At 40.9% G+C, this 8,952-nt stretch overlaps 1 long non-coding RNA gene across 1 annotated transcript; it reads right to left on the reverse strand.

Annotated features, from left to right (window-relative positions):
• Window positions 1–2,772: 2,772 nt before the first annotated feature.
• Window positions 2,773–7,875, reverse strand: LOC117289964. Its single transcript, XR_004519009.1, has 3 exons — window positions 7,632–7,875; window positions 3,864–4,011; window positions 2,773–2,851 (listed from the first exon to the last, which is right to left on the reverse strand). It is a non-coding gene; the product is annotated as an uncharacterized LOC117289964 (long non-coding RNA).
• Window positions 7,876–8,952: the final 1,077 nt, after the last annotated feature.

Below are 8,952 nucleotides of genomic sequence, written 5' to 3' on the forward strand. Positions count from 1 at the left end.
CCCAAGGTAGTCCCCTACTCTACTCACGCGGTCCCTAGCCGAAAAGACTAGGAACTCCTCCCGTTTAGCCAACCATTTGTGATAACACCGGCGCATCCTCAGGGGAGGAGCCCAAATGCACCTTTAAGATCAGCCACCCATTGTAGCGAGCCGGAAGTAGGACCCCACAAGCCACGTGCAAGTGTCCAGGTCCCTTTAGTTTAATTTTGGAGTTATCCAAAATTTACCGCACCTGCAATCAAACATTCCCTCCACCAATTGTATATTGCCACCACCAATTGTATCCTCCCACCACCAGTTGTATCCTCCCACCACCAATTGTATCCTCCCACCACCAATTGTATCCTCCCACCACCAATTGTATCCTCCCACCGCCAATTGTATCCTCCCACCGCCAATTGTATCCTCCCACCGCCAATTGTATCCTCCCACCGCCAATTGTATCCTCCCACCACCAATTGTATCCTCCCACCACCAATTGTATCCTCCCACCGCCAATTGTATCCTCTCACCGCCAATTGTATCCTCCCACCACCAATTGTATCCTCCCACCACCAATTGTATCCTCCCACCGCCAATTGTATCCTCCCACCACCAATTGTATCCTCCCACCGCCAATTGTATCCTCCCACCATCAATTGTATCCTCCCACCACCAATTGTATCCTCCCACCGCCAATTGTATCCTCCCACCGCCAATTGTATCCTCCCACCACCAATTGTATCCTCCCACCACCAATTGTATCCTACCACCACCAATTGTATGTTCTCTTACCACTAATCCAATCGTCACACCTCCAGTCGAGAAGCTGCATCACCAAGGCTCCAAGATCTCCAATTGCGTCGCGCAAAAATCGCGTATGTGCATGCTTGCTTGCAATGGTGTATTTATTTACAGATACTTACTGTTACGGTACTACAAAAACAGCTAACTACTACAAAATTACAAAACTAACACGTCTTACTATTGATGATGCTTGGTTGTTCATTCATGATCCAAAGATGAACTGCTAAGATGTCATGATTTTATCTGCTTTGCTCTCCTTTACCCTGCAGCTCTTAGATGTCAGAAGAAAGGCTCCTCTTCGAACTTGATTTCAGGACACTATTAGCTACATCTCAGGTCCTGAAAGGTAACAGATACAAAAGTGTATGCAATTGTAAGCTTGCAATTGTAAGCCAATAATTTGCAAAACCTCTTGTAAGGGCGAAACAAAACTGGTGAAGACCCCCAAGATATAATTTGTCAGCACAAAATTCGACTAATAAACTGTTTTAATTGAGTAATAGTTTAGTTTTGTCGTGCAAAGATTGAAACAGGAATGGGGCAGTTTGGAACCAGCAAGAAACCTTGTATCAACTGGAACCTCATCACATGTGAGCTGGTCATAACGGGAGTCGACAAGTTTGACAATTACTTTGTATTTTTCATTATTTGGTCAGTGGAGGTTATTCATTCATGTTCAATTTTGTTTTTGCAATCATCGCTATTTTTGATGCCACTTTTGAGAATTTTAAAGAGGAGAACTAAATAGAAACGTGTTAACAGGGTGCTTTTATTGTTGACTTTGCATCTACAGGTGCTCCAATGCTCAACTCTGATAATTTCTTTGAGTTTGATCTGCTTATCATGCTTGTCATCAGGCACCATGTTTTTTTTAGAACATAACTTCTGCACTGGGAATATTTATACAAGTACCAATCGAGTACATGAATTTGGTTTGAATCTAAGAACCAAATGATTTCCCCAAAATATTGATTCAAAATAAAAAAAACCCCACAAAGTTCATAATAGGGGGTTCCAGGTCTAGTCTCTAGAAACCAAATGTTTGGAGGAAATTATTTTGTTTCATTTTTTTGCAATAAAAATAAGCAATAGCATACAACAACTTGACACAAAAACACAACCAAGCTTCTGTCTCCTCAAATCAAGTCAAAACTTAAACCGAATTCTGTCCAAACAACATGCACTCTTGAAAATTATAACAGAGCTCCAATATTGACTGAGGTGACTAGAAAAGTTTTTCAGTGAACTCACCTTTTACTGGAGAAGGCAAATCCTTTATCAATGGCTGGTCTTGGACATCTACTCGTTGACTGGTAAATGGCTTTATTGCAGCCCAACTGCAAAACAAACAAATTGCATAATTTGCAACATTTAGTTGTATGACTTATAATCTTGTAATTAATGGACAGTACATACCTGCCAACACTGGTGTCCCAGAAAGGACAAATCCGGACTGATTTCTTTTTGTCGCGGGAGGTCCATATCGAAAACTCTATACTTTGCTATTTTTGGGGTCACACTTTGGGTCGCCTGCAATATTTTGTTTAATAACCCACTTGAAACACTATTAATGCAAACGATATTTTTAAAACTAAAAAAAAAAAAAAAAAAAAAAAAATTGTGAAAAAGAAAGAAAATACAAAAAACCTCATTTGTACATTCTTACAGTGAATATAAAACTTATCCGAAGCTTTGGCCACCTTGCAGCTTGACAAATTCCCCAATCCTAGAACGCAAAATTGCAAGGAATTTGCTATACAGTCAAGCGGCACTGATAGATTCTCAGTCTGTGTTTGACTCCCAGTATACCTCGTCACTGAAATTAAGGAGCACAAACCAGTATGGATCCTACAAGTGCAATACAAAGCGTTTTTAATGCAACTGCCTTCCATCTGACGTCTCTTCTGAACAGTTAATGTGCTACACCATGTACACTGGGGTGAATAACAAAAGGATGTTTTCTGGCAATTCACCTTTTACTGGAGTGTGAAGCTCATGTATCAGAAGCTGGTCTTAGACATCTACTTATTGATGGGTAGACATCACTTGAGATCCCGAAGTCCGACTGCAACACAAACAAAGTGCAAGATTTGCAACATTTACTAATTTGACAAACATTATTCATCAGTAAAACAGACGATGTTGCTATACTTTCAAACACAAATAAACGAGGACAAATCATTGAAAGCAGAAATGAAAGGGTTGGCTGCACTCATGCACATCAGGACAATATGAATTGGTGCAAAACTGAGCAACAGCAACTCAAGGGGATGTCAAATGCCGGGAACAGTTCTTGTGACGGGTGCTGATATGAAGAACGTTATTTATCAGTTAGTTCTCAGAATGAAACCTTTTAAGCACATGACATAACCATAGTTTAAATTACCAAGAGGTAAACATTTGTGTCGTGTTTAACAAGAAACAACCTTAGGGACTTTCAAACATTCTTTATACCCCTACAGAAAAGTACCACCTCCAGTCAGCTGTGCATTTCAAAAAACAACATAAACTTTGCCCAACCTAAGTGATTCATGTGTAATATTTTTACTAGAAGTTCCAGGTTCACACAAGCAGGGTCCTAAAAGGAACACGTTGCCTTGGATCGGTCGAGTTGGTCTTTGAAAAGTGTTTGTAACCGTTTGTTATAAAATGCACATGGGTAGAAAGATGTTGTAAAAGTAGAATACAATGATCCACACAAACATGCCTCGAAATTGCACGGTTTTCCTCTTATTCTCAAATTCTTGACTCCCATAAGTGGCCGACCGTGTTAGTTGGCAAACTAAAAGGAAAACTGCGCAATTTTTGGGAATATTTGTGTGGATCATTGTTTCATCAGTGAAAACAACTTTCTAACCATATGCATTTTATAACAAACGGTTACAAACGTTTTTTATAAACCAACTAGTCCGATCCAAGGCAACGTGTTCCTTTAATACCCTCTGTGTTTTTACTAGTGGCTAAATTGAGCCCTATGGGTGTTTTCTCCAGTGACTGATAAGTCATGTCTCTTTATCTGTAGTCACTTCTCAGGAGCTGTGGTGGTAGCAGATGCAACTAGAAACTTTTAGACTCACCATCATAACTTGCTGCATTCTCTCCCTGTCTTAGCTCTCACAACCCAACTCTGTTCATAGGTGCTCTCTTGTATAAACTGCAGCTGTCAATATCAGTAGTGCTGATTCCTTCCTCAGTTGATTTCAAAGAACTACTAGATTCATAGCCCTGGAAGGTCAAGTTAACAGATACACAATTCTAAACAAGCCATCAGTTTCAATGTACAAAGAAAAACATTAAAAAGGCAAGAAGACCCCTCCAATTGATATCAGTTTTACTTTAAAGTGTCAAAAGTCATCATTGCGTTTCTTATCCTTTGCCTTTGTAAAAAGCCACTCGTAGCACTTGTTTTTATTGAAGCTACAAACTTGTTTACTGTTATCTGTAGGGGAAGCATATGGGTGGAATACTTTGAGCTTGCCAGGATGTTTCATTAATTAGGTCAATTTTAAACCATAGTCAATGAAAAAATATAGGTGTTATTGACTGTGGTTTTTGAATCAATCATCACTTTAAATTAATTGCATTGACTGATGCTCCTTTTGACAAAAGGTGATTTGGTTGTTTTCCTTTAAATATAAAGTCGGTCCAACATTCAACTGTTACATTTTCTGTTGAATTTAAACTGCTTATCTCACTTACAAAGCACCTAAAATTCGCAAGGGGATATAATTTTCACCTTGTCTATTGATTTTCCAATAATTATTATTACATAACTTTAATTGTGTAGCGTGTCATGGCCTAGCGGTTAAGAGCACCAGACTCACACTCTGGTGTTTGGAAGAATGTGGGTTTGAGAGTCTTGACATTTGTGTCCTACGAAAGAAACTTAACAACAATGCTTTGTCCTAGGGATTGGACGTACAATATCAACAGGGAGCTTGCATAATGAAAATCCATGCATAATTTGAGGCATCCACAGGGACTTTTCCCATAAAATTCAAACCAGACAGAAAAAACACCAACCACCTCTTTAAATAAATTGTAAAAATTCTACCAGAAAAATGTTTCGCTTCAATCCAATCTTTAAAGGCAGTGGACACTATTGGTAACTACTCAAAATAGTTATTATCATAAAACCTTAATTGGTGACGAGTAATGGAGAGAGGTTGATGGTATAAAACATTGTGAGAAACGGCTCCCTCTGAAGTGACATAGTTTTCGAGAAAGAAGTCATTTTCCACGAATTTGATTTTGAGACCTCAAGTTTAGAACTTGAGGTCTCAAAATCATGCATCTGAACGGACACAACTTTGTGTGACAAGGGCGTTTTTTAATTTCATTATTATCGCAACTTCGACGTCCGATTGAGCTCAAATTTTCACAGGTTTGTTATTTTATGCATATGCTGAGATACACCAAGTGTGAAGACTAGTCTTTGACAATTACCAATAGTGTCCATTGTCTTTAAAGATTGTCCACTTTCTTGTAACGTCCGTCGATATATCGAAAATACTCAAAAACTCGATATTTTTTTGACATCGAAATCGCCGATGTCACTTTTATAATCATATCGTAATATCGGATTTTCGATATATATCGAAAAAATTTCGATGTTTTGAAAATTTCGATGTTCCTAAATGATATCGAAAATACCAAAAGAGTGTCCGATTATTTAAAAGAAATCTGTGTTTGAGTATTAGAAAAGTCATCGTCGTTATGTAGTTTCATCATTTTGAGTTGCCCTATTAAATAAAATACGTTTTACAAGCAAGTATGTCTGCATGTTCTTTGCGTTTTCGCCATCAGCCGCCGGCCCGCCGCAGAAGTTCACGACCCCGCGGCGAGCGCACGGTAAAACCTCAAAAGAAACCGCCGCTGCTGCCCTAGCCTATCGGCTGTTTAAGATGCAACTTCCCATTGTGCATGTGATCAAAATCAATGCGTCTTCATCACAGCATTATTGACTTTGCAAAAATACCCCGCAAAAACTTCCCCGAAACAACAAGACAAAACAAAACAAGGAAGAAAACAATCTTACAATAATCTTTCCGAGGAACTATGCTTCGCAGACCACGCTGTCGGCGGCTTTTGCGTGCGTACCAGCGAAGACTATGCTGTTGTACGGTTTAAACGTGCACACCAGCGTGTATGGTTATTGCAATTCGGGGGGAAAACCCGTTTGCCCAAGCATGCGCAGACACATGCAGTCTTTGGTCAAGGCGGTATCGCGTGATGCACTGCGTTATTTCGACAATAGAGGGCGTTCTAGCATTCAATGTTTCTTGCCTTGGTTATAGAATGCAAAGTAGAAAGACTACGAGCCTTTATTGGAGACTATGTGACTGCATGCTGCGTGCGTTGTATATTGTGATCGCTGAGTGGTAGGTCTGTGTTTTGCGGGACTTTCTAGTGATTTTTTTTCGATGATTATCTCAACCATTTTCAACCGTAAAGGTAGTCCGCGCGCCCGTCGGACAACTTGATTGTCAATGCATCGGCAACTGACGTCAATGCATCGGCAACTGACACCTTAATGTCGGCGAGTCACGCAACTCACAAAGGCTCTGTGTCATTTTGAGACGGCCAATCATGGCCAATCACGAATCGAGAATTGTGGTGAGCGTTCACCAATTGGCCAAGCCAGCGGTAGCGGCGATCATACTTTGTTGTAAAACCAGAAATAATCGGGGCGGGACTACGCAATCTGAAATTGTTTGGACTACAAACAAGTTCGGGGGATCAGACATAAACAAGTTGAAATGTAACCCTATTAAACTGTCAGTCTATGGTATAAATATTTCTACCTCCATGAGTATACCAAGTGCTGTTTTTAGGCTTCCATCTTGCGCGCGGGAAATACTCGATATATCGAGTATACTCGATATTAAATTTTCGATATATCGATAATGGGAAAAAACCGACATCGACGGACGTTATGTTACTTTCTTGCACACTGAATTGAATGCAACAAAGTAAATGTACAGCTTGTGTGTAATCAGGAAATTGTGGAGGGCAAAAAAACACTTTTACAATCATAGTGAAAAAACATGTAACATTCAAGGATTTTTACTGAGCAGTTCAGTAGTGCATTGGACTGAAGTTTTTGTGTCAGAGTTATCACCATTGGGCCTGGCCTGCGTTCAGAAAAGGCCCAGCAGCTCCAGGAAACTAGAATGAGGAGGTCTTGGGGTGACAGGTCTTTCTCTGCGGCAGCCCCGAGTTTGTGGAATGCACATCCCACATACATCAAATCTAGCAAAACTACAGAATTGTTCCACAAGCATCTGAAAACATACCTCATGAAGGAATCCAGGGATTAACTGTCATTTCCACACTTGTCATTATTTCGCGAATTACTGTTTCTAGTATTTTCTTGTCCCCTTGGGTGCCATTTTAGGCAGATATGTTAGCTTTGTAAATCTCCAATTATTATTATTATTATTATTATCAGGCCTTGCACAATTCTGTTTCCCCTGACTTACCTCCAGTCAGGTGTACAACTAAACAAATCTGCATAAATTATAATTAACCGGAGTGATTTATGTATGCGGGGGAGTGTACAATTGTCATGAGAAATGAAACACGTTAGACTCAAGCATGTACCTAAATATTTTTCACATTGAAGGGCTACCTAAGAAGCAATTCATATGGTTCCCACTCTTAGTGAATGTACACAGGGCTAGTGACCAAACTGAGCCATATCGGTATGTTTCCCTAGTGTGGTTTTTCACATTTTTAACTAAAGTTACTTCTCTAGACCTGTGTTACTTTTCTAGACTAGTGAAGGTTGTAGTTTTGATCAAAGTTAGCTACAGGTTTACCAAGTTTTGTTAACTTTAACTCACCATGATTTTGAGTCTCAGCACATCCTCTCCATGTCTCAGACCTCATCTCAAGTTGGATATCTTGGAGACATCCGAAGGTGGATCTCTGGGGAGCCATTCAGAGGTTGACATTTGGGCAGCCAGCTGAAGGTGAATATCATGGGGAGGCATCCGAAGGTCAGCTGGGCAGCCATCTGAAGGTTGATATCTGGGCAGTCATCCGAAGGTTGATATTGGGGCAGCCATCTGAAGGTCGATATTGGGGCAGCCATCTGAAGGTGAATATCATGGGGAGGCATCCGAAGGTCAGCTGGGCAGCCATCTGAAGGTTGATATCTGGGCAGTCATCCGAAGGTTGATATTGGGGCAGCCATCCGAAGGTTGATATTGGGGCAGCCATCCGAAGGTGGATATTGGGGCAGCCATCTGAAGGTCGATATTGGGGCAGCCATCTGAAGGTCGATATTGGGGCAGCCATCTGAAGGTCGATATTGGGGCAGCCATCTGAAGGTGAAAATCTGGGCAGCCATCATCCAAAAGTGAATATCTGGTGGGCAGCCATCAGAAGGATATCTGGGCAGCCATCAGAAGGATATCTGGGCAGCCATCAGAAGGATATCTGGGCAGCCATCAGAAGGATATCTGGGCAGCCATCAGAAGGATATCTGGGCAGCCATCAGAAGGATATCTGGGCAGCCATCAGAAGGATATCTGGGCAGCCATCAGAAGGATATCTGGGCAGCCATCAGAAGGATATCTGGGCAGCCATCAGAAGGATATCTGGGCAGCCATCAGAAGGATATCTGGGCAGCCATCAGAAGGATATCTGGGCAGCCATCAGAAGGATATCTGGGCAGCCATCAGAAGGATATCTGGGCAGCCATATCCGAAGGTGGATTTCTGGGCAGCCATCCAAGGGTATCTGGGCAGCAATCCGACGGTGGATATATGGGCAGCCATTCGCAATGGATAAAGAAAGAATGAAATTAATCAATTTAAATTTAAACTTGATAAACAACTATCCTGTCAGCAATCCCATTGCTTGTATGGAAACTATTGTTTTTACTGGTTGCACCACCAATTTCTACAACACTATGTATACATGTATTGTTTACAAGAAAACTGAATGTAGGGCAGGAGTTGATGAAGTGTTGATCTGCTTGTGGGCGCCTCACTAACATCTTTCCAAGGGCTCCATACCAATCAGCCAAAAAGAAAAATTTCCCAAACTCAGCAAAAACAAGCTTGTCTTTTGGGAAGTTACTTCTCTATACATGCGTTACTTTTCTAGACCTGTGAAGGTTGAAGTTTTGATCAAAGTTAACTACAGGTTTACCAAGTT

This window comes from Asterias rubens, chromosome 5, assembly GCF_902459465.1.
Source record: "Asterias rubens chromosome 5, eAstRub1.3, whole genome shotgun sequence".
NCBI lineage: Eukaryota > Metazoa > Echinodermata > Asteroidea > Forcipulatida > Asteriidae > Asterias > Asterias rubens.